Source organism: Mirounga leonina, unplaced genomic scaffold (assembly GCF_011800145.1).
Source record: "Mirounga leonina isolate KUSES-001 unplaced genomic scaffold, KU_Mleo_1.0 Mir_204, whole genome shotgun sequence".
NCBI classification, from domain to species: Eukaryota; Metazoa; Chordata; class Mammalia; order Carnivora; family Phocidae; genus Mirounga; species Mirounga leonina.
Window position 1 is genome coordinate 20,642,927 of NW_023270513.1, and position 26,953 is coordinate 20,669,879.

Below are 26,953 nucleotides of genomic sequence, written 5' to 3' on the forward strand. Positions count from 1 at the left end.
TCAAAATACCATCCACTTTTTTCAAAGAAATGGAACAAATAATCCTAAAATTTATATGGAACCAGAAAAGACCCCGCATAGCCAGAGGAATATTGAAAAAGAAAAGCAAAGCCGGCGGTATCACAATTCCGGACTTCAAGCTCTATTACAAAGCTGTCATCATCAAGACAGCATGGTACTGGCACAAAAACAGACACATAGATCAATGGAACAGAATAGAGAGCCCAGAAATGGACCCTCAACTCTATGGTCAACTCATCTTCGACAAAGCAGGAAAGAATGTCCAGTGGAACAAAGACAGTCTCTTCAACAAATGGTGTTGGGAAAATTGGATAGCCACATGCAGAAGAATGAAACTGTACCATTTCCTTACACCACACACAAAAATAGACTCCAAATGGTTGAAAGACCTCAATGTGAGACAGGAGTCCATCAAAATCCTAAAGGAGAACACAGGCAGCAACCTCTTTGACCTCAGCCAAAGCAACTTCTTCCTAGAAACATTGCCAAAGGCAAGGGAAGCAAGGGCAAAAATGAACTATTGGGACTTCATCAAGATAAAAAGCTTTTGCAAAGCAAAGGAAACAGTCAACAAAAGCAAAAGACAACCGACAGAATGGGAGAAGATATTTGCAAATGACATATCAGATAAAGGGCTAGTATCCAAAATCTATAAAGAACTCATCAAACTCAACACCCAAAGAACAAAGAATCCAATCAAGAAATGGGCAGAAGACATGAACAGACATTTTTCCAAAGAAGACATCCAAATGGCCAACAGACACATGAAAAAGTGCTCAATATCACTCAGCATCAGGGAAATCCAAATCAAAACCTCAATGAGATACCACCTCACACCAGTCAGAATGGCTAAAATTAACAAGTCAGGAAACGACAGATGTTGACGGGGATGCGGAGAAAGGGGAGCCCTCCTACACTGTTGGTGGGAATGCAAGCTGGTGCAGCCACTCTGGAAAACTGTATGGAGGTTCCTCAAAAAGTTGAAAATAGAGCTACCATATGATCCAGCAGTTGCACTACTGGGTATTTACCCCAAAGATACAAAAGTAGGGATCTGAATGGGTACGTGCACCCCGATGTTTATAGCAGCAATGTCCACAATAGCCAAACTGTGGAAAGAGCCAAGATGTCCATCAACAGATGAATGGATAAAGATGTGGTATATATATACAATGGAATATTATGCAGCCATCTAAAGGAATGAGATCTTGCCATTTGCAACGACATGGATGGAACTGGAGGGTATTATGTTGAGTGAAATAAGTCAAACAGAGAAAGACATGTATCATATGATCTCACTGATATGAGGAATTCTTAATCGCAGGAAACAAACTGAGTGTTGTTGGAATGGGGGGTGGGGTGGGAGGGATAGGGTGACTGGGTGATGGACACTGGGGAGGGTGTGTGCTCTGGTAAGCGCTGTGAATTGTGCAAGACTGTTGAATCTCAGATCTGTACCTCTGAAACAAACAATGCAATATATGTTAAGAAAAAAAAAGAAGAAGAAGAAGAAGGTAGCGGGAGGGGAAGAATGAAGCGGGGAAAATCGGAGGGGTAGATGAACCATGAGAGACAATGGACTCTGAAAAACAGACTGAGGGTTCTAGAGGGGAGGGGTGTGGGAGGATGGGTTAGCCTGGTGGTGGGTATTGAGGAGGGTACATTCTGCATGGAGCACTGGGTGTTGTGCACAAACAATGAATCATGGAACACTTCATCTAAAACTAATGATGTAATGTATGGGGATTAACATAAGAATAAAATTTAAAAAAAATAAAAAAACAAAAAAAACAAATAATCAAGAAATGGGCAGAAGGAATGAACAGACACTTCTCCACAGAAGACATACAAATGGCTAAGAGATACACGAAAAAAATGTTCAACATCCTTAGCCATCAGGGAAATAACAAATCAAAATTGCAATGAGATACCACCTTACACCCATTAGAATGGCAAAAATTAACAAAATAGGAAACAACAAATGTTGGAGAGGTTGTGGAGAGGAGGGGAACCCTCTTACACTGTTGGTGGGAATGCAAGCTGGTATAGCCACTCTGGAAAACAGTATGGAGGTTCCTCAAGATGTAAAAATAGAGGTACCCTATGACCAAGCAATTGCACTACTACACATTTACCCCAAAGATACAGATGTAGTAAAAAGAAGGGGCACATGCACCCCAATGTTCATAACAGCAATGTCCACAATAGCCAAACTGTGGAAGGAGCTGAGATGCCCTTCAAAAGATGAATGGATAAAGAAAATGTGGTGCATATATACAATGGAATATTTCTCAGCCATCAGAAAGGATGAATACCCACCATTTGTATTGAGACATGGATGGAACTGGAGGGGATTATGCTAAGTGAAATAAGTCAAGCAGAGAAAGTCAATTATATGGTTTCACTGATATGTGGAACATAAGGAATAACAGGGAGGACCATAGGGGAAGGGAGGGAAAATAAAAAAAAATAGATTTTAGTCAGGATTATTGCAATGAGAGAAAACATACCACAGCATAGAACTAGGCTCAATTCTGAATACATCAAATTGGGGATTTATAGCCAAGGAACAGGTGGGGGAGAGGTGGTTATAGTAGACAGAAAATTATTAAGAGCAGAAATCGAGGATAGGGAGAATTCTTGCTCTACTGACTTAATAGAATTTTTGCTGAAAGCATTAGAATGGTCAGAAGCTACCTGGGAAATGGTGTCAAATGAGGAATCTAACCAAATACCTAGGGTGGGGGATTTTACTTAAACTAATTTAGTAGGATTCTTAATGAAACTGGGCAATGCAGGCCCAATAAGGAGAGACACTGAAGCCCAAGGTAAAGACCTTGTTGAGAAGAAGGCTTAGGGAATCCTGATTAAAGTTTGGTCAATGATATCTATCTATCATATATCCATCTATTTGGATGATTTTACAAATTAAGTTTTAATATCTGGTAAAACTAATTTCCATGAGACACTTTTATTTTCATAGATTTCTTAAATATTCTCAGATGTTAATTCTTCCATTTGAACTGAAACAATTTCATCTAGTTTCAATACAAGACAACATTTGAAATATTGTCTGTGTGTTTAAATTATATTATATTTGTATGGGAAATTGCAATGAATTGACATTTTTTAATACTCTTTTTATACATGAATATGGTATAGCTCCCTCCATTTGAGAGACTTCTTTTAAATCTTTCAAGAAAATGTTATAACTATCTTCACATAGGTCCTATATTTTCTTTATAGACATAATCTTAGGTATTTCATATTTTTATAATTGTGAATGATATATTTCCCATTTGGTTTCTAACTACTTAGTACTAGTATTAAGAAAAGCTATTGTTTTTCTTTAGTTACAATTTATCTTTCTACTTCATAAAATTATCTTGTAAACAATTCTATTTTTATAGTCTCTTGGATTTTCCAGGTATACAATTGTATGGCATGGTTGTATATGTCTCTTTAGTTCCAAAATATGTATCACTTATCTACTGTCTTAGTGCATTAACCAGATTTCCAAAATAATGTTTACTATTGATTAAAATAAGCATACTTGAGTTGATCCTGACTTAAATGGGAATTTAATATCTTATTTTACAATAATGTTTCTATAGTTTGCAATAAACAGTCTTATCATGATAATATGTTTCTAGTCCAAATATACTCAAAGATATTTCTAGGAATTTTGACTGAATTGTGGTAAATAATGTTTATGCATCAACTGATATAACTCTATGGTCTTTCTCCTTCAATTTTTGGAGGTAATGAATTAAGTTGTTAGATGTCTTCATGTTGAAGCATCATTACATTTCTAGAATAAGCTCTATGCAATTATGGGGTATTATTCCTTTAATGAACTACTGGATTCAATTTTTTAGCATTTCATTTACAAACTAACATTATGTGGATAAGGAATATTGGTCTGTAGTACATCAGAATCATAAGTACCAGGCCATAGCTCAAATTAAAAAAATCAGAAGCTCTTAGGTGGGACCCAGGCTGGAGCATTTTTCAAAAGCTCCTCAAATTATTGTATTGTGCACACAACCACTGATCTATTTTTTTGTGGTTGTTTTATCAGTTTTGATATTATGATTATGTTATCTGAACAAAACGAATTGAAAAAATTTTACCTTTTTGAAATAATAGGAATTATTTGTAAAATGGGGGAAGTTCTACATTTTGTAATTATTTGTAAAACCATCCTTACCTGAAGCTTTTTGAAGAGAAATTCAAATTGGTAATTAACATATGAAAAGCTGCCCAACTTTATTCATTCAAAAAATGCAAATAAAAACAATGATTTACTATTCCCATCCTGTACCTTATTGAGAAATTTAATAACTTTCAGTGCAGTTAAAGTATAAAGAAACAGTCACTCATAAATTTCTGGTTGGAGAAAAAATTGCTAAACACCATGGAAAATACTCTGGCCTAATCCAATTTAAAAGGTTATGTGCATAATCTTTGATTCAGCAATCCCTTTATTGGCTATCTTGCTGTTTGCATAGAATATCCATCATTAAGGGGTGGGAAAAATAGTTATACTATGTAATATTATGCAGCTTTGAAAAGCTAGTTAAAATTGTAAGTACAGATTGATCAGGTATAAAAGTGAAAATAATTTGCAAAGTAATCTGAGTAGTAAAACCCATTTTCTAAAAAAAAACTCCATAATATGCATGTATATGTTTACATGAACTCAGAGGAAGATGTGGGAATATGCATACCAAACTCTTAACATCAGTTACCTAGAATAGGAACAGGGAAAGAGATTATTAATGTTCTTTTCTTTATATACTTCTGTATTAACATGTATGATTTTGTACTTCTAATCTAATAAAGATATTATGGATACAGTGAAAGAATTAAAAGATCAAGTCTCTGATGGAATAGGTAGAAAATTAAAAGTAAAAGTGCCCTAGGGCGCCTGGGTGGCTCAGATGGTTAAGCGTCTGCCTTCAGCTCAGGTCATGATCCCAGGGTCCTGGGATCGAGTCCCGCATCGGGCTCTCTGCTCCTTGGGAGCCTGCTTCTCCCTCTGCCTCTCTCTCTCTCTCTGTCTCTCATGAATAAATAAATAAAATCTTTAAAAAAAAAAAGTGCCCTAGCCCAGGGCACCTGGGTGGCTCAGTCGTTAAGCACCTGCCTTCGGCTCAGGTCATGATCCCAGGGTCCTGGGATCAAGCCCCTCATCTGGCTCCTGCTCAGCAGGAAACCTGCTACTCCCTCTCCCACTCCCCCTGCTTGTGTTCCCTCTCTCACTGTGCGTCGCTCTGTCAAATAAACAAACAAACAAACAAACAAACAAAAAGTGCCCTAGCCCACACAAATCGTTCTTCTTCCCTCTCCCTAATCCCTGGTAACAGATTCTTGGATATTCTTTGAAAAACTTTTTTGCACACACCTGCAAAAATATTCTGTGGCATGGTAAGTGAGGGTATGTGTACCAACTATTTAAGAAGTGTTGGGAAACACCAGCTGCCCAAACTGAGAAGTTACAAACTCTCCTGTGGGGGAGAAGCTATTAGTCTAATGGGAATTTGAGTTGTGGAGTTGCCCTTGTAGTTTGGGTAAAAGTGGTCCCAGGTAGCCCAGTAACCCAAAAAAGCTCTTGGGCCATTCTTGGACCACCCACTACCCAAAGAGGATCACACTGTTTTGTGGCTTACTGTTTAATAATATATCTTAGCCATCATCCCATATCTGCATAAGAAGATCTAATTCATTTTGTACTGCTGAATTATATTAATATACCACAATTTATTTAACCAGTTCCCTACTGATGGACATTCAAGTTTTTCAGTTTGCCGTTGCTGCAGGTAATGCTGGAATGAATATCTCTGTGGGCATATACACTTTTATGAGTGTATTGTTTACTTAAATTTTTAGTGGAATTCAGGGATTCAAGTAATTTTGAATTTTGATAGATATTGCAAAATTGCTTTATAAAAATGCAGCCTCTGCTTACCCTACTATCAATAGGACATAGAGTGTCTGCTTCCTGTACCTTTCCAACAATAGACATTATGTTTTTTAATTATTATTTTTATTAATCTTTTTGACCTGAGACCTTATATATGGGACATGGAATTCCACTGTTTTACTTTGTATTTTTTTTAATTATAAACAAAGTTGAGCATCATACCATATGTCTCATCTAAGCTTATATTTCCTTTTCTGTAACCAGCCTATATATAACCTTGCCAATTTTACTAATTTATCCAAAAATTTCCTTATTGATATATAAGAGTATTTTGTAAATTATAAACTGCCCTCTATCTAATATGTGTAGTGTAGGGACCAAGGGCAGACAGTCCCAAGATGGGGCACTTTGGCATAAAAATTATTTTAAGTTAAAAGCAATCCAAACCCAGAAGATTCAAAAAAATCTTTATCTTCCCCTCAATTTCCTGCTTGTACCAAGAAGAGAGCTATTAACAGAGATTCCTTTTTACTTAAGAAACTTATCTACAGAATATGGCAACCTTTGTTTTCCAAATATTTCCTTTCACCTTCCTGCTAATGGTATTTTCCCCCTTTGTATCTTCAGGCCCTTTCCCTTCTCTGTAGCTCATATAAGCATTATGTTGCCTCACTGTCTTTGGAATTTCCATGTCTGTGTGGATTCCCCATAAATACACTATTTTAAATTTGATTTTCTCCTATTAATTTGTCTCATGTCAATTTGATTCTTAGTCCAGCTAGAAAAATCTTTAAGGGCAGAGGAAATTCTTCCTCCCCAACAAGAGCAATTGTTTTCCCAGTTTGCCTTTAGATTTTGTTCATTTTTTTCATTACAGCATATTTTAATATTTTTTGTATTTTAAGTTTTATATAGTCAAATGTATGGCTTTTGAATTTTATGTCCTAGTTGTAAAGGTCTACCAACTTCAAGATTATAAATAAATTCACACCTTTGGGTTTTTTTCTTAAGTATTTTTATGATTTATCTTATGTTTAAGTATTTAATTAATCTGAAATTTTTTTGCTGCAAACTGAGAGGTAGGAATCCATGTTTATTTCTTTTCCTGTTGTCTAAAAACCATCTATCCTTTCTCTATTGCTGAGAAATTACAGTTTTAATATATATCAAATTTCCATATATTATTTTTGTCTATTTATGGACTCTTTATTGTAATCCATTCACTTCTTGCCTTTTTTTTCCAATACCCAGCTGTGTTAATTATTGCAGCTTCAAAATATGTATTAATATGTATTAGGAATCCTCAGGCACCTTATATCATGTCTACATATATCTACTATGGAAATTCAATTTTCTAAGAGTTTTAATGCAGTGAAACAAGTTTTATTTCCTTGGTTTACATTATACCAAATAATTTATTTAATTTTTGTGGGGGCTTTTTGTTTTTATTTTTCAACCAATTCTTCTGTTTGATATTATATACAATGAACATCCTCAAATATATTGATTCTTTATACAGTCTTCATATACAGTTTTGTCCCTTCCAATATCAACATTAATTTCATTTTATTGTTTTACTTGTGGAAAGCCCTTTGAATGAGTTACAGTCTTACTTATGTTGATTTGTAGAGCCAAAATGTAAAGATTGGCAATTTCTTTTATATCAATTTTGTAAAGAAATTCTGAATTTTAATTGTCAGGTATCCTGGAATGAAAATTAATCTCAAATTATGATGTTTATGTTTGCATATATAGGATATTAAGTTCATATAATAATCTAGTTAAATACAAGACATGTTACTCCTTAAATATTTTTATTCTTCCAAAATGGAGCATATTGAATCACTCATCAATGATACCACTATTAATGCTTTTATTTTCATACATTGCAAATAGATTTTATTTTTTAAAGTATACTTCCTTTTACTTTTTAAAGTTCACACTACCATGTCATTGACTCTTACCTGTTAGGCTTATTTAGACAAAAAGACTTTCTTTTTTTTTTTTTTTAAAGATTTTATTTACTTATTCATGAGAGAGAGAGAGAGAGAGGCAGAGGGAGAAGCAGACTTCCCGCAGAGCAGGGAGCCTGATGCGGGACTCGATCCCAGGACTCCGGGATCATGACCTGAGCCGAAGGCAGACGCTTAACCATCTGAGCCACCCAGGCGCCCACAAAAAGACTTTCATTTCTTAGTGCATTTAATTTCCCAGCCACTAACATCAGGGTAGAATATAATCTTGATTTAATCTTTCTAAATTAAATAATTATCCATATAACAAAACCATTTAACCTAAAATATGTCAGAGGTAATCCAGGTTCTGATAAGCATACATAAAAAATTTTATTTTTATGAAGACACTATGAGCAAGAATAAATAAGGAACAATTTAACAATTCACACTTTATTGTGCAAAGAATATAGATTATAGCTATTCTTAATTAAGTTGGGCAGTTAAAGCAGTTAAGAAAGAAGAACAAAGAACATATAATCTAATTATTTTTATGTACCTTTAAAATTATTTTTTCTATGAATTTATTTCTAATCAATTCTGTATTTAATGAAAGATTATTAGTCATGGTATTTCCTTTCTCCCTTCTTTTCATTCTTTCATCAAATCTGCTTGTAATTTAACATGTGTTCTTTGTTAATGAGACACATTAAAATGTTGTACTAGTCTTCTATATATATATATAAAAGGTGAAAACTCTGAACAATTCCTCTTTTGGGTGTTATATCCAGATGGAACTAGAAACTTGTGTAAGCTATAAGGATTAGTCTCATATATATCATTTATGATCTATTTTCCAGTCCTCAAGTCAACTGTCCTCCCAAGGCCACAGAACCAGAGAATCCACTGCCATTTCCATTATACTCTACTACTTTAAGATATCAATAATCAAGAATGGGAAATCTATTTTTTCAATTATCATTTGATCTCATTACTTGGCAATATATATAAGATGTTAGGCAAATACCTTATTTTACCCTATTTGATCACTAATAGATTAAGCTCCTTAAAAGCACACACATCTGGAAGAAAGTACTTGCATACAAAAAAACCCAATCCTACTTGTTGAAAATACCACAGCATTTTTCCATTACCTTCTTTTTAGGGTGTTAAGAAAAGGAAAAAATATCAGTAGACACTTAACTGACTGAGCCACCAGCCACCCCAGGATTTCTCTTTTTATAATTTTGACTTGAATTATTAATACTGAGATTGGGAGTCATTGAAAACAAAATTCTGGAACACAATGGCAAAAACTGTCTTTATCTGAATGGGAAATGTCAAGAAAGCTCTGTGGTAGCTCTACAGAGTGTTTTTGGGAGGAGTCAGGGGCTAAGGGAGGAGTATAGCAAGTAATGGCATTGTAAGTTCTGTATCTTAAGAAAGAATTTCTGTAGTCATGTTAATAAGATTTCACTCTCAAAATTAAATCTTTTATAGATGGCACAGCATACTGTACCCTTCCATTTTCCTCAGACTCTGATTTCATTCCTTATTTCCTTTGAAGAAGATGATGGTACAATATCCATATTATCATATGGATCTGTGCCTGGCCTATTAGATACATCGTACTGATGGGACTCTCCAAAGGTTGTTGTATCTTATATAGATTTGTTTCCCTGTTTCAACATGTATAAGTCAGGGTAGGTAAGGGATACATAGATATCTTTCATTATGGGATTATCATTCCATAGTGCTCACCACTGCCCTCAGATTGCATCAGTCCTGAGAAACTGTCATGTGCTGCTCATATTTAACTGCTTATTTATTTTTAATTAAAATATTGTTATTTAAGTATAATCATCATACAGTGTTATATTAGTTTCAGGTGTAAAATATAGTGATTCAACAATTCTGTACATTTCTCCATTCTCATTAAGATAAATGTACTTTTAATCCCTTTATCTATTTCACCCATTATACCACCCACCTCCTCTCTGGCAACCACCAGTTCTTTGTATTTAAGAGTTTATTTTTTTGTTAGTCTTTTTTTTTTTTCATTTGTTTTGTTTCTTAAACTCCACATACAAGTGAAATCATATGGCATTTGTCTTTCTCTGATTATTTCACTTAGCATTATGTACTCTAGGTCCATTCACATTGTTGCAAATGGCAATATTTCATTCTTTTCCATGCCTGAGTAATATTTCATTATATATATCACATCTTCTTTATTCATTCATCTATTGATGGATGCTTGGGTTTCTTCCATATCTTGGCTATTGTAAATAATGTTGCAATAAACATAGGGATGCATATTTTCAAATTAGTCTTTTTGTTTTCTTTACATAAATACCCAGTAGTTGAATTACTGGATCATATGATAATTTTATTTTTAAATTTGAGGAATCTCCATACTGTTTTCCACAGTGACTGCACCAATTTGCACTCCCACCAACAATGCAAAAGGGTTCCTTTTTCTCCACATCCTCACCAACACTTGCTGTGGTTTTTTGTGTGTGTGTTTTGATTTTAGCCATTGTGATGTGTGTAAAGTGATATCTTGCTTTGGTTTTAATCTGTATTCCCCTGGTTTCACACCAATGATTTTTGTTATTGTCGGTTCTTTTGACTTTAAAGAATTCAAGGTTTTGATATGATATTTCTTGCCTTCTTGGGAGTATTATTTGGATTACACATCTATGTACAACAGTAGATATTAGAAAAGGTAATGTTGCTAGTGGTGATCACTTATCAGTATGTCCTTGTGACTATGGTCTTGGGAGATCAGGTCATGATCTCAGGGTCCTGGGATTGAGTCCCAACTTGGGCTCCCTGCTCAGTGGGGAGTCTGCTTTTCCCTCTCCCTCTGACCCCCCCACTCATTCTCTTTCTTTCTTATCTCTCTCTCTCTCAAATAAATATTGAAATTTAAGAGAGAGAGAAATCCTTAGCATATATTAACCTGCAGTTTAGGAGGAAGAAGTATTTAATGCCCCAGAAATTCTCCACATGATCATTGATCTGCTTCTCCTCTACCCTCCCAGGCTTTATGCCTGAAGTATGTATGGTGCTTCTCTTTGTCCAACTAACTCTATTCTCTTACACCCTTGAATTTGTTCATCAACCTGACTCTATCTATTGTGTTTCAGATCATGCTTCCAACTTTTTTGACAGTTCAAAATACTTGGCTAAGAGCAATGGCTTTGGTGGCAGGCAGATTTAGGTCTGAATCTCACTGATACCAGCTTTTAGTTATGGAATTTGGGCAAATTATTTAACCACTCTAACCCAATTTTATCACTTGAAAAATCTTTTGAAATGAGGCAAAGTGAAAATAAAAGAGATGTACGTTCCGGACTTAGGAAAATGCTTTAATAAATGGTAGATATTGTTTCCTCAATGCTAATTCTTATTTTTATCCCCAGCCTGATACCTACTAGCTCTCTGTGTTTTATTTGTTTTGAACATGCTAATCCTGAACTCCTCCCTGATTCTGGCCTCTTCTGCTGATAGTAAGAAATATTCCTTATAGTATATTGCAAAGAAATAAAGTATAATTACTCAAAAACATCTCTCTGACTCATGTGGAGTTTTCCAGCTAATCAAAATAGACAGCTAATTTATCAAGCTGACACAAAATATCTAACAAATCAATAGATTGGGAACTTCAAAAACTACTGCTCTTTGGTATATTTAGCTTCACTTACAAATTTTTCCATAACTCTGCACTATCAATATCATAATAATCTATTTGGTAACATGAATCTAGGCTTTTTCCACTTATTTGGAACTGTTGTTCTTCCTAACCCTCTGGAAAGGCTGGGGCTTCAAATCAAGGATTCTTTTACATCTTTATGGATCAATGACCTTCCCAAAAGATAACAATCCAAGAATAAGAGAAATATTAATGTTATTTGGCATAGTAAATATTCCAAAACTGCTGGACTCTAAACACAGAGTTAATGATTCTCTTATATGTGTGCATAATTGCCCTTCTGCAAGTATCTTCTAGAGATTAGACTGCCTTTGAAAGTATTTCTAGACAGAGAAAAGATGGCAGAGGAGTAAGGGACCTTATTCCAACTGGTCCCCAGAATTGAGCTGGATATCTACCAGACCACTGTGGGCACCCACAAAATCAGCCTCAGATGTAAGAAAATAGATCTGGATCTCTACAAACAGAATATCCCGGGCAGTTGGTTTTGAGGTAAGAAGCGGGGAGCCATGATTCCACCAGCAGATATTGAAGGATAAATGGCAGTGGGAGGGAGCCTGGCCTTGGGGATCCTACACCACAGTGAGTGACAGTCTTGCATACTGGGGACAGGGCACAGACTCGCAGACCCGTAGCAGTGGGGAAAGGACTTTAGGGCAGCCCCCGGGATGGAAACCCAGAGCACCGGGGTTGCAAGTTCAAACTGGAAGCAACTGGCGGTTTTAGAAGCACAAAGGGCAGAGACATGTCTCTACCTGGAGGTAGGACTGGGAGCACTGCAGAAGGGGCACACAACCCAGGACACGGCAGTTTATAACAGCACAGACAGAAATGGAGATAGTGTGGCCTGGAGAGTTCACTGAAGAACAGATTGCGATCTCTCTGCTCTGAAGCAGAGGGTTGAAAAGGGTCTCTTCTGTTCTGGCTCACGGAAGAGATGTGGAAAGCCTCCAGGGAAAGCTGCCAGAGAACAAAAGCCCCAAAAAACTGATTCCCACTGAGCCCATCCCCTGCCACAGGGGGCAGGGTAACTCTGCCTAAACAGGGTTGTTTGAGTAACAGCACAGCAGGCCCCTCCCACAGAAGACAGGCTGGGAAAACAAGAGGCCAGCAACCCTAAGGTCCCGAGAAAACAGGTGCATCTTGCTTGGGTTCTGGTCAATAATTTGGACTCTATACATTACCTCAAACACCCATCAACAGAATGACTAGGAGGAAGAACCCCCAAAATAGAAAAGACTCAGAGATTATGACTTATGCCGCAGATTTACAAATGGATGCAGATATAACCAAGATGTCGGAGATGGAATTCAGGCTAGCAATTGTAAAGACAATAGCTAGAATGGAGAAATCAATTAATGGCAACATAGAGTCTCTAAGGGCAGAAATGAAAGCTGAATTAGCAGAACTTAAAAATGCTATCAATGAGATCCAATCTAATCTAGATAATCTAACAGCCAGCGTAAGTGAGGGAGAAGAACGTATAAGTGACTTGGAAGACAATTTAATAAATAAAAAGGGAAAAGAGGAGGCCAGGGAAAAACAACTCAGAATCCATGAAAAGAGAATCAGAGAAATAACTGACACCATGAAGCGTTCCAATGTCAGAATAATTGGAATCCCGGACGGAGTGGAGAGAGAGAGAGGACTAGAAGATATATTTGAACAAATTATAGCTGAGAACTTCCCTAATCTGTGGAATAAAACAAACATTCATGTCCTAGAGGCAGAGAGGACCCCTCCCAAGATCAAGTAAAACAGGCCAACACCTTGGCATGTAATAGTAAAATTCGCAAATCTTAGAACCAAGGAAACCATCTTAAGGGCAGTTAGGGGGAAGAGATTCCTTACGTACAGGGGGCGGAACATCAGAATAATGTCAGACCTATCCAGAGAGACCTGGCAAGCCAGAAAGGCCTGGCAAGACATATTCAGGTACTAAATGAGAAGAACATGCAGCCAAGAATACTTTATCCAGCAAGGCTGTCATTTAGAATGGATGGAGAGATGCAGAGCTTCCACGACCAGCAGAAACTGAAAGAATATGTGACCAATAAGCCGGCCCTACAAGAAATATTAAGTGGGGTTCTATAACAGGAGAAAGACCCCAAGAGTGATATACAACAGAAATTTACAGGGACAATCTATAAAAACAATGTCTTCACAGGCAACATGATGACAATTAATTCATATCTTTCAATAATCACTCTCAATGTGAACAGCTTAATGCTCCCATAAAATGGCACAGGGTTGCAGATTGAATAAAAAGACAGGACCCATCCATATGCTGCCTACAAGAGACTCATTTTGAACCTAAAGATACATCCAGACTGAAAGTGAAGGGATGTAGATCCATCTTCCATGCCAGCAGACCTCAAAAGAAAGTGGGGGTAGCAATTCTTATATCAGACAAATTAGATTTTAAACTAAAGTCTGTAGTTAGAGACACAGAAGAACACTATATCATTCTTAAAGGGTCTATCCAACAACAAGATCTACCAACTGTAAATATCTATGCCCCCAACATGGGAGCAGCCATCTACATAAGCCAACTGTTAACCAAAATAAAGAGTCACATTGATAACAATATGTTAATTGTAAGAGACCTCAATACTCCACTCTCAGCAATAGACAGATCATCTAAGCAGAAAATCAACAAGGAAACAAGAGCTTTGAATGATACATTGGACCAGATGGACCTCATAGATATATACAGAGCATTACACCCTAAAACAACAGAATACTCCTTCTTCTTGAGCACACATGGAACTTTCTCCAGAATAGACCACATACTGGGTCACAAATCAGGTCTCAACTGATAACAAGAGATTGAGATTATTCCCTGCATATTCTCAGAAAACAGTGCTTTAAAACTGGAACTCAATCACAAGAGAAAAATTGGCAGAAATTCAAACACTTGGTAGCTAAAGACCACTCTGCTCAAAAATATTTGGGTCAACCAGGAAATCAAAGAACTTAATTCATGGAAACCAATGAGAATGAAAACACATTGGACCAAAACCTAGGGGATACTGCAAAGGTGGTCCCAAGGGGGAAATACATAGACATCCAAGCCTCACTCAAAAAAGTAGAAAAATCCCGAATTCACCATCTAACTCTACACCTTAAAGAACTAGAGAAAAAGCAACAAATGATGCCTAAGCCACGCATTAGAAGAGAAATAATTAAGATTAGAGAAGAGATCAATGAATTAGAAACCAGAAACACAGTAAATCAGATCAACGAAACTAGAAGCTTATTCTTTGAAAGAATTCATAAGATCAATAAACCACTGGCCAGACTTACCCAAAAGAAGAGAGAAAGGACCCAAATTAATAAAATTATGAATGAAAGGGGAGAGATCATGACTAACACTAAGGAAAGAGAAATAATTATTAGAAATTATTATCAAGAACTATATGCCAATAAACTGAGCAATTTGGATGAAATGGATGCCTTCTTAGAAACCTATAAGCTGCCAAGACTGAAACAGGAAGAAATTGACAAACTGAATAGGCCAATAACCAGTAACGAGATTGAAGCACTGATCGAAAACCTCCCAAAGAGCAAGAGTCCAGGGCCTGATGGATTCCCTGGGGAATTCTACCAAACATTCAAAGAAGAAATAATACCTATTCTCCTGAAGGTGTTTCAAAAAATAGAAACAGAAGGAAAACTTCCAAACTCATTCTATGAGGCCAGCATTACCTTAATCCCCAAACCAGGCAAAGACCCCATCAAAAGGGAGAATTTCAGACCAATATCCCTGATGAATATGGACTCCAAAATCCTCAACAAAATCCTAGCTAATAGGATCCAACAATACATTAAAAGGATCATCCACCACGAGCAAGTGGCATTTATCCCCGGGATGCAAGGGTGGTTCAACATTCGCAAATCAATCAATGTGATAGAACACATTAATAAGAGGAGGGAGAAGAACCATATGGTCCTCTCAGTTGATACAGAAAAAGCATTTGACAAAATACAACATCCTTTCCTGATTAAAACTCTCCAGAGTATAGGGATAGAGGGAACATTCCTCAAGTTCATAAAATCCATCTATGAAAACCCCACAGCGAATATCATCCTCAATGGGGAAAAGCTTAGAGCCTTTCCCTTAAGATCAGGAACACGTCAAGGATGCCCACTCTCACCACTATTGTTCAACACAGTACTAGAAGTCCTAGCAACAGCAATCAGACAACAAAAAGAAATAAAAGGTATTCAAATTGGCAAAGAAGAAGTCAAACTCTCTCTTTTCACAGACGACATGATACTTTATGTGGAAAACCCAAAAGACTCCACCCCTAAATTACTAGAACTCATACAGCAATTCAGTAATATGGCAGGATACAAAATCAATGCACAGAAATCAGTTGCTTTCTTATACAATAACAACGCAACTGTAGAAAGAGAAATTAGAGAAACGATTCCATTTACAATAGCACCAAAAACAATAAGATACCTCGGAATAAACCTAACCAAAGAGGTAAAGGATCTATACTCTAGGAACTACAGAACACTCATGAAAGAAATTGAAGAAGACACACAAAGATGGAAAAATATTCCATGCTCATGGATCAGAAGAATAAACATTGTTAAAATGTCTATGCTACCCAGAGCAATCTATACCTTCAGTGCCATCCCAATCAAAATTCCCATGACATTTTTCAAAGTGCTGGAACAAACAATCCTAAAATTTGTATGGAATCAGAAAAGACCCCGAATCACCAAGGAAATGTTGAAAAAGAAAAACAAAGCTGGGGGCATCATGTTGCCCGATTTCAAGCTCTATTACAAAGCTGTGATCACCAAGACAGCATGGTACTGGCACAAAAACAGACATATAGACCAATGGAACAGAATAGAGAACCCAGATATGGACCCTCAATTCTATGGTCAAATAATCTTTGACAAAGCAGGGAAAAACATGCAATGGAAAAAAGACAGTCTCTTCAATAAATGGTGCTGGGAAAATTGAACAGCCACATGCAGAACAATGAAACTCGACCATTCTCTAACACCATTCACAAAGATAAACTCAAAGTGGATGAAAGACCTCAATGTGAGACAGGAATCCATCAAAATCCTAGAGGAGAACATAGGCAGTAACCTCTTTGACATCGCCCACAGCAACTTCTTTCAAGATACATCTCCAAAAGCTAGTGAAACAAAAGCAAAAATGAACTTTTGGGACTTCATCAAGATAAAAACTTCTGCACAGCCAAAGAAACAGTCAACAACACAAAGAGGCAACCTACAGAATGGGAGAAGATATTTGCAAATGACACTACAGATGAAGGGCTGGTATTCAAGATCTATAAAGAACTTCTCAAACTCAACACCCAAAAAACAAATAATCAAATCAAAAAGTGGGCAGAAGATATGAAAAGACACTTCTCTGAAGAAGACATACAAATGGCTAAGAGACACATGAAAAAATGTTCATCATCATTAGCCATCAGGAAAATCCAAATCAAAACCACATTGAGATACCACCTTACACCAGTTAGAATGGCAAAAATGGACAGGACAAGAAACAACAAATGTTGGGGAGGTTGTGGAGAAAGGGGAACCCTCTTACACTGTTGGTGGGAAGGCAAGTTGGTACAGCCACTTTGGAAAACAGTGTGGAGGTTCCTTAAAAATTTAAAAATAGAGCTACCCTATGACCCAGGAATTGCCCTTCTGGGTATTTACCCCAAAGACACAGACATAGTGAAAAGAAGGGCCATATGCACCCCAATGTTCATAGCAGCAATGTCTGCATTAGCCAAACTGTGGAAAGAGATGAGATGCCCTTCAACAGATGAATGGATAAAGAAGATGTGGTCCATATATACAATGGAATATTACTCAACCATCAGAAAGGATGAATACCCAACTTTTACATCAACATGGATGGGACTGGAGGAGATTATGCTAAGTGAAATAAGTCAAGCAGAGAAAGTCAATTATCATATGGTTTCACTTATTTGTGGAACATAAGGAATAGCATGGAGGACATTAGGAGAAGGAAGGGAAAAATGAAGGGGGGTAATTGGAGGGAGAGATGAACCATGAAAGACCATGGACTCTGAGAAACAAACAGGGTTTTAGAGGGGAGGGGGGAGGGGGGATTTGTTAGCCTGGTGATGGGTATTAAGGAGGGCACATACTGCATGCAGTACTGGGTGTTATACAAAAACAATGAATCGTGGATCACCACATCAAAAACCAATGAAGTATTATATGGTGACTAACACAACATAATAAAATTAAAAATAAATAAATAAGTTAATTAATTAATGAATTAAAATAAAATTAAAAGAAGAAAGAGAATTAGTTTTTTAAAAATTACTTCATTTTTAAACATCTTTAAATATGCTAAATTTGACACGTGTATGGGCATACATCTGATTCAAGAGATCCTGAATCTCCTGAAGTTTAAGAGAAAGATAAAAATCTAGATTTGGGAATCACTGATATATAAGTAATATAAGCCATAGAATGATTATTTTACCTATTATGTTAGTTAAGAGTAGGTTTGGCTAAAAGTAATGGAAAATCCAAAATAAGAGTAGAGCTTAAATTTAAAAAGTTTATTTCTCTTTCCACAAACAAACAGTTCAGGACAGCTAGAGTAGCTTCTCAAAGCCATGTGAAATATAAGCTCTTTCCATGTGCTATTCTGTCATTCTCAAGCCATGGCATTTACTTCATGGCCCAAGATAAATTGCTTGAGCTCCAGCCATCATACCTGCATTACAGTGAGGATAAAGAAGGAAGGAGAAAAGAAATATCCTTTTCCTATGAGAGTGCTTTCTGAAAACAACATACAATATTTCTACCTAATTTCCATTGGCCATACAGTACTTCAATGGATTCATGAGAAAGGGAGTCAGGTTACAGAAGCCTGAGGAATGAATATAAGAGAAGAAAATGAAAACTACAAAGTCAAAAATATTCTTGGAAAATTTATCTTTTAAAGACATAAGACAAAGAGAAGTCATAGATATAGGAATTTGTTGTTTTTACATTGGGAGAGGTTTATGTGTATAAAGCACTGGAAATAAGCCATCAGAACCAAATGGAAGACTTGTTTTAGCTAATAAAATAAGGCCATCATTTAGAAAAAGTAGAAAGAAACAGGAGAGAGACGACTGGTGGGGAAAAAAAATCAAACTTGAACAAAGGAACTGCTCTTCTAGGACTGGCAGAAAACTTCAGTTCAGGTCTGGCATCTCAGAGGTTGAAAGACATTTACTCTTTCCAAGTTCTGGCATATTTTAAAAACAAAGAAATATCAAAACAAAATTACAAAAACAGTAAGTCTTATTTTCAAATACTTACTCAATGACTTAATGGTAAGACTACCTAACTTTTAGTGATATACCTTGAATTTCATTTTTGTACCTTTGTTAACATTACTCCCTATCTGGATTATGCCTCAACACCCACTCAAAGTCCAAAATCAAACTCAAATGTCATTTCCCTTGTGCTTCCTCTGGCCCCTTAACTAGAAATTATTTATTTATCCTCTGAATTTCTTGATCTCTTACATGTACCTCTCTTTTATCACTCATATTTTTCAGTCTTAATTTATAGTTAATTACACATAAGCTTTATCTTCTTTTATATCAATTGTTTTGTCAAATTTGGATCTTAGTTAAAGGATCAACTTCATTCATTTAGCTCCCACACTACTAGAAGAGCTCTGGACCCAAAACTGATAATAAAAGTATTTATACTGTTAATGGAAGAGCCAAGATGTTCTCCATCTCTCATTTTCAACTATGATCATCAGGTTCTCGAAAATATTGCATCATCTCTAGGCTTCCCAAGTGAATCTTTAAGTCAAATACCCAAAATAATTAATATATGCTTTATCTTTGTATAAATACAAATAACTTTTCTTTAAACAAAATCAAATCATAAGTAAAAAAAAATGGACAACTGTAAGCAAAAGAAGTCTACTCATTATCAAACTATTTGCTGGAGATCTAGCTTACCCTAGCAGTAGCATAAACATCAAGAAGTCATTGATGTCCATACTCAAGCAATGTGATGTTGCAGCCAACAGACAGGAACCAGCAGCTGTAACTGCAAGAAGACCATGCTGTGATGTGGCATTCTGAAACATAATGGCTCAGTTTGAACTTAGAAGTTCATACATCAGTGAGGCCAAAAAGGAGAATAAGAACACAGGGCAAAAGTGATGCCAAATAAGAACATCAAGGTACAGCTATTTAGATATAAAGAAAGTGACTGTGGGTCATAGATGGATTATGCCAATCACTCCCACCCTCATAATAAAATACCCATATAGAAACCACAAGAATATACAAAAAAATCAGGTAACATTTCCCCCCTTTTTATACCACAGAACTATCGCAATTATAACCATTTTATCCTCACACACAAAATCAGTCAGGGGAGAACATTTTAGAAAATGTCAGGATTTTTTTTCTACCTTGATGTGAAAAAAAAAACTTGCAAGAAATACACTGTAGTATTAAAAGTTCTGCTTATAACAGTATACTTATATATAATATTGGAGTTTATTATAATCAGATATTTAAAAACCATCATCTATAAAAAATTAATTAAAAATAAATAAAATAAATAATAAATAAAAATAAAATAAAATAAAAACCATCATCTAATAAATCCACCAGAAAAAGCTAATGAGCACTAGAATCAAAACTTAGTCCTTGCTGAAAGAGAAAGCTGATAGCTTAATTACCATTTTCCTGATTAAAGAATAAACAAAGGTAGGAGACTAAGCAACTAATTTAAATATACTAAATCATTTTCCTGGAATTTATATATAAATATAAAATAAAATATAATTGGAATAAAATATAATTGAAGATTATAAAGCTAAATTCAAGAATAATTTAGTAATTCCTTTTTAATGTCCGTACCTATAAAGACATTTGTACAGTCACAGAATTTTAGAGATTTAATGATTCGATAAATCAGTTGCTTTATTCATCTCAATCCCTTACATACATAGGCATTCCATAAATGTTTGTTATCAGGGCACCACTATAACTACTGTCTTTGGACATGCTAGAGGCTGTGTCAGAAGAAAGTAAGCCAACATTATATTACCCCCAGGTAACATTTACTGTTATCATGTTACTGCTTTTATATGTCTTTTCTTGAATAATTATTAAATTATTATTAAACAATAGAGTTAAAAAGGACCTTACTCAAAGGGCAGGGAGCAAGATGGCGGAGGAGTAGGAGACCTGGATTTCGTCTCCTCTCAGGAATTCAGCTGGATAGGGATCAAACCATTCTGAACACCTACAAACTCAACAGGAGATCAGAGAAAAGAATAGCAACAACTCTCTCATCAGAAAAGCGACCACTTTCTGGAAGGTAGGACGTGCGGAGAAGTGAATCCGAGGTGATATTCAGGAGGATAGGCGGCAGGGGAGGGGCCTCCGTCGGCCGCTTCTGGCAAGTGATAGAGCCGCGGAGCACAAAATCGGAACTTTTAAAAGTCTGCTCCGCCGAGGGACGTCACTCTGGTGGCTAAGCGGGGGATAGAACCCTCCGGGACAGTGTGGTCTCAGGACCCTCGGGGTCCCAGAAAGACTGGGGGTGCCTGGTGTGGCAGAGCTCCCAGGTAATGGAGCAGGGAAGCCGGCTGCAGAGGCGGAGCCCAGGCGTGGGCTCTCAGCTCGGGGTTGCCATAAACCGTGAACTACGGCACAGTTGGGCCACTGCTCCTCCAGCAGGGACCCAACAAGCGGCAGATCCGGGGAGACTCACCTTCCTCCCCCGGGAGGAGCCGCGCGGGAGTGCACCGCAGGGATCAGCTGGGTTTGGAGACTCCACCTGGGATCGGGTGCCAGAGATAGAAACGCGCGATCACAGGCTGGGTGAGCACGGAGTGCGGCTGGAGACCGGGGAGATGGGAGTGACTGACGGCTTTTCTCTGGGGGCTCACTGAGGAGCGGGGCCTCGAGTTCTCGGCTCCTCTGGGGCAGAGATTAGGAGGCCGCCATTTTCACTCTCCGCCTCCAAAGCTGTACGGAAAGCTCGCAGGGAACAAAAGCTCCGGAGAGCAAACCCGATCAGATTACTTAGCCGGGAGGGGGCAAGGGTGGGGCAATTCCGCCTCTGGCAAAGACATTTGGAAACCATGGCAACAGGACCCTCCCCAGAAGATCAGCAAGAACAGCCAGCCAAAACCAAGTTTATCAATCAATGAGAACGGCAGAACTCCAGCGCTAGGGGAATACTGCACATAGAATTCATGGCTTTTTTACCATGATTCTTTAGTCTTTCAAAGTTAATTTTTTTTTAACTGTCTTTTTTTCTTTTTCTTTTTCTTTTTTTTTTTTTGAGTTTTTTGTTTTCCCTTTTTCAACCAACATCTTATCAATCCCTTTTTTAAAAAAAAACATTTTTATTTTACATTTTTAGAGTCATATTCTATTCCTTCATAGTAGTTACCCGTATTATTGGCATATATATATAAGTTGTTCTCTCTTTAAAATTTTGAGATAGTTTCTTCTAATAGATTAAAATATACCCTAAATCTCTAGTATATGGTTTTTTCTACTCCCCTGCCTGATCACATCCTCTCCCTTTTTTTTTCTTTTTTATTTTTTTAAACCCTCTTCTTTCTTTTTTCAAACAACTTCTTATCAATTCCTTTTATAAAATTTTTTATAATTTCCATCTTTACAGTCATATTCCATCCCTTCATCATATCAACCCTTATTTTTGTACATATATAAGTTTTACTTACTTTAAAATTTTGGGAGGTACTTTCTTCTAAAAGACCAAAATACACCCCAAATCTAGTGAGTGGCACTGATCTATATACCAGTCTGATCATATTTGAACACATTCTGGTTTTTTGTTGTTGTTGTTCTGTTTTCTTTGTTTTTGTTTGTTTTTATCTTTATCTTTTTCTTTTTCTTTTTGCTTTTTCTTTTTTCTCTCTTTCCATTTCTTTTTCCACTGCTTGAGGTCTTTTCTGATTTGTTTAGAGTATATTTTCTGGGGACGTGGTTGCTCTGCTAGCATTTTGTTCTCTCATTAGTCTATTCTCCTCTGCACAAAATGACAAGACGGAAAAAATCACCTCAACAAAAAGAACAAGAGGTAGTACCAACTGCCAGGGACCTACTCAATACAGACATTAGTACGATGTCAGATCTAGAGTTCAGAATCATCACTTTAAAGATACTAGCTGGGCTTGAAAAAAATATGGAAGTTATTAGAGAAACCCTTTCTGGAGAAGTAAAAGAACTAAAATCTAACCAAGTAGAAATCAAAAAGGCTATTAATGAGGTGCAATCAAAAATGGGGGCGCTAACTGCTAGGATAAATGAGGCAGAAGAATCAGTGATATAGAAGACCAAATGATGGAAAACAAAGAAGCTGAGAAAAAGAGAGATAAACAACTACTGGACCACGAGGGGAGAATTCGAGAGATAAGTGATACCATAAGATGAAACAATATTAGAATAATTGGGATCTCAGAAGAAGAAGAAAGAGAGAGAGGGGTAGAAGGTATAATGGCGCAAATTATAGCAGAGAACTTCCCTAATTTGAGGAAGGAAACAGGCATCAAAATCCAGGAAGCACAGAGAACCCCTCTCAAAATCAATAAAAATAAGTCAACACCATGACATCTAATAGTAAAACTTATGCGTCTCATAGACAAAGAGAAAATCCTGAAAGTGGCTCAGGAGAAGAGATATGTAACCTACAATGGCAGAAACATTAGATTGGCAACAGACCTATCCACAGAGACCTGGCAGGCCAGAAAGGACTGGCAGGACATTTTCAGAGCACTAAATGAGAAAAATATGCAGGCAAGAGTACTACATCCAGCTAGGCTGTCATTGAAAATTGAAGGAGAGATAAAAAGCTTCCAGGACAAACAAAAACTAAAGGAATTTGCAAACACAAAACCAGCCCTACAAGAAATCTTGAAAGGGGTCCTCTAAGCAAAGAGAGAGCCTAAAAGCAACATAGACCAGAAAGGAACATAGACAATATACGGTAACAGTCACCTTACAGGCAATACAATGGCACTAAATTCCTATCTTTCAATAGTTACCCTGAATGTAAATGGGCTAAACGCCCCAATCAAAAGACACAGGCTATCAGACTGCATTAAAAAACAAGACCCATCAATATGCTGTCTGCAAGAGACTCATTTTAGAACCAAAGACACCCCCAGATTGAAAGTGAGGGGGTGGAAAACCATTTACCATGCTAATAGACACCAAAAGAAAGCTGGGGTGGCAATCCTTATATCAGACAAATTAGATTTTAAACCAAAGACTGTAATAAGAGATGAGGAAGGACATTATATCCTACTTAAAGGGTCTATCCAACAAGAAGATCTAACAATTGTAAATATCTATGCCCCTAAGATGGGAGCAGCCAATTATATAAGGCAATTAATAACAAAAGCAAAGAAACACATTGACAACAATACAATAATAGTGGGGGACTTTAACACCCCCCTCACTGAAATGGACAGATCATCTAAGCAAAAGATCAACAAGGAAATAAAGACTTTAAATGACACACTGGACCAAATGGACTTCACAGACATATTCAGAACATTCCACCCCAAAGCAACGGAATACACATTCTTCTCTAGTGCCCATGGAACATTCTCCAGAATAGATCACATCCTAGGTCATAAATCAGATCTCAACCGGTACCAAAAGATTGGGATCATTCCCTGCCTATTTTCAGACCACAATGCTTTGAAACTAGAACTTAATCAAAAGAGGAAAGTCGGAAAGAACTCAAATACTTGGAGGCTAAAGAGCATCCTACTGAAGAATGAATGGGTCAACCAGGAAATTAAAGAAGAATTAAAAAAATACATGGAAACCAATGAAAATGAAAACACAACTATTCAAAATCTTTGGGATGCAGCAAAGGCAGTCCTAAGAGGAAAGTATATAGCAATACAAGCCTTTTTCAAGAAACAAGAAAGGTCTCAAGTACACAACCTAACCCTACACCTAAAGGAGCTGGAGAAAGAACAGCAAATAAAGCCTAAACCCAGCAGGAGAAGAGAAATAATAAAGATCAGAGCAGAAATCAATGAAATAGAAACCAAAAGAACAGTAGAACAGATCAACGAAACTAGGAGCTGGTTCTTTGAAAGAATTAACAAGATTGATAAACCCCTGGCCAGACTTATCAAAAAGAGAAGAGAAATGACCCAAATCAACAAAATCATGAATGAAAGAGGAGAGATCACAACCAACACCAAAGAAATACAAACAATTATAAGAACATATTATGAGCAACTCTATGCCAGCAAATTAGATAACCTGGAAGAGATGGATGCATTCCTAGAGATGTATCAACTACCAAAACTGAACCAGGAAGAAATAGAAAACCTGAACACACCTATAACCATGAAGGAAATTGAAGCAGTCATCAAAAATCTCCCAAAAAACAAAAGCCCAGGGCCAGATGGCTTCCCAGGGGAATTCTACCAAACATTTCAAGAAGAATTAATACCTATTCTTCTGAAACTGTTCCAAAAAATACAAATGGAAGGAAAACTTCCAAACTCATTTTATGAGGCCAGCATTACCTTGATTCTAAAACCAGACAAAGACCCCATCAAAAAGGAGAATTACAGACCAATATCCCTGATGAACATGGATGCAAAAGTTCTCACCAAAATACTAGCCAATAGGATCCAACTGTACATTAAAAAGATTATTCACCACGACCAAGTAGGATTTATCCCTGGGCTACAAGGTTGGTTCAACATCAGCAAATCAATCAACATGATACAATACACTAACAAAAGAAAGAACAAGAAACATATGATCCTCTCAATAGACGCAGAAAAAGCATTTGACAAAGTACAGCATCCTTTCTTGATCAAAACTCTTCAAAGTATAGGCATAGAGGGTACATACCTCAATATCATAAAAGCCATCTAGGAAAAACCTACAGCAAATATCATTCGCAATGGGGAAAAACTGAGAGCTTTCCCCCTAAGGTCAGGAATGTGGCAGGGATGTCCACTATCACCACTGCTATTCAACATAGTATTGGAAGTCCTAGCCACAGCAATCAGACAACAAAAAGAAATCAAAGGCATCCAAATTGGCAAAGAAGAAGTGAAACTCTCACTCTTTGCAGATGATATGATACTTTATGTGGAAAACCCCAAAGACTCCACCCCAAAACTGCTAGAACTCATACAGGAATTCAGTAAAGTGGCAAGATATAAAATCAATGCACAGAAATCAGTGGCATTCCTGTACACCAACAATAAGACAGAAGAAAGAGTAATTAAGGAGTCGATCCCATTTACAATTGCACCCAAAACCATAAGATACCTAGGAATAAATCTAACCAAAGAGACAAAGGATCTGTACTCAGAAAACTATAAAATACTCATGAAAGAAATTGAGGAAGACACAAAGAAATGGAAAAACGTTCCATGCTCATGGATTGGAAGAACAAATATTGTGAAGATGTCAATGCTACCTAGAGCACTCTACGCAGTCAATGCAATCCCCATCAAAATACCATCCACTTTTTTCAAAGAAATGGAACAAATAATCCTAAAATTTGTATGGAACCAGAAAAGACCCCGCATAGCCAGAGGAATGTTGAAAAAGAAAAGGAAAGCTGGAGGCATCACAATTCCGGACTTCCACCTCTATTACAAAGCTGTCATCATCAAGACAGCATGGTACTGGCACAAAAACAGACACATAGATCAATGGAACAGAATAGAGAGCCCAGAAATGGACCCTCAACTCTATGGTCAACTCATCTTTGACAAAGCAGGAAAGAATGTCCAATGGGTCAAAGACAGTCTCTTCAACAAATGGTGTTGGGAAAATTGGATAGCCACATGCAGAAGAATGAAACTGGACCATTTCCTTACACCACACACAAAAATAGACTCCAAATGGTTGAAAACCTCAATGTGAGACAGGAGTCCATCAAAATCCTAAAGGAGAACACAGGCAGCAACCTCTTCGACCTCAGCCACAGCAACTTCTTCCTAGAAACATCGCCAAAGGCAAGGGAAGCAAGGGCAAAAATGAATTATTGGGACTTCATCAAGATAAAAAGCCAAAGAAACAGTCAACAAAACCAAAAGACAACTGACAGGATGGGAGAAGGTATTTGCAAATGACATATCAGATTAAGGGCTAGTATCCAAAATCTATAAAGAACTCATCAAACTCAACACCCAAAGAGCAAAGAATCTAATCAAGAAATGGGCAGAAGACATGAACAGACATTTTTCCAAAGAAGACATCCAAATGGCCAACAGACACATGAAAAAGTGCTCAATATCGCTCAGCATCAGGG